The sequence below is a fragment of the Pteropus vampyrus genome, unplaced genomic scaffold, assembly GCF_000151845.1.
Source record: "Pteropus vampyrus isolate Shadow unplaced genomic scaffold, Pvam_2.0 Scaffold206, whole genome shotgun sequence".
In the NCBI taxonomy this organism is placed as follows: Eukaryota; Metazoa; Chordata; class Mammalia; order Chiroptera; family Pteropodidae; genus Pteropus; species Pteropus vampyrus.
Window position 1 is genome coordinate 3,206,143 of NW_011888987.1, and position 1,158 is coordinate 3,207,300.

Here is a 1,158-nt window from a genome sequence, read left to right on the forward strand (position 1 = left end):
TTTGGTTCTATATAATAGCCTTACTAAATAATATTGGTAGGAGTCCTTTGCCTTTCATTATGATAATTATTCCTGTCACTTCCTTCTGGCCTGCAAAGTTCTTGTTGAGAAATCAGCTGACAGTCTTATGGGAGCTCTCATGTATGTAACTAGATGCTTTTCTCATGCTGCTTTTAAGATTCTCTCTTTGTCTTTAACCTTTGGCATTTTAATTATGATGTGTCTTGGTGTAGGCCTGTTTTGATTCATCTTGTTTGGGACTTTTTGTGCTTCCTGGGCTTGTATATCCATTTCCTTTGACAGGTTAGGGGAGTTTTTCATCACTATTCCTTCAAATAAGTTTTCCATTCCTTGCTCTTGCACTTCTCCTTCTGGCACCACTATGATGCAAATGTTGATGTTGTCCTAGAGGCACCTTAAACTATCCTCATTTTTTTTTTCTATTCTCATTAGGTGTTTTTTGCTATCTTATCTTCTAAATCACTGATTTGATCCTCTGCTTATCTAATGGTTTTTCTAGAGCTTTGTTTTGTTCTTTCATTTGGAACATGTTTCCTTGTCTCTCCATTTTGGCTGCCTCCCTTTGTTTGTTTTATGTATTAGGTAGGCCTGCTATGTTTTCGATCTTAGTACAGTGGATTTATGTAATAGGTATCCTGTGGGACCTAGTGGTTAATTCCCTGGTCACTTGAACTTGGTGTGTCCCTTGTATGAAATGTGTGTGCTTTCCTTTTGCAGTTGAGCCTTGGCCACTGTTTGCACATCAGTAGGAGGGATTGACCCTTCGACTGATTAGCTGTGAGGATTGGCAGGTGACTACAGTAGGTATAAAGGAAACGTACCTGAGTATAATAAAGGTTATATGTGACAAACTCACAGATAATACCATACCCAATGGCAAAAAGCTGAAAAATTTTCCTCCAAGATCAGGAACAAGATGAAGATTCCATTACTACCACTTTTTAAAAAATTGTGAATAGATGTTTAACATTTAAATTGCCAAATATTTCTTTTGCTGCATTTATTGAGGTGACTATGTGATTTTTATCTTTGTTTTTTAATGTATGTATGCATATATGTATGTATGCATGTGTGTGTGTGTATATATATATATATACATATATATATATATGTATATATATATATATATGTATATAT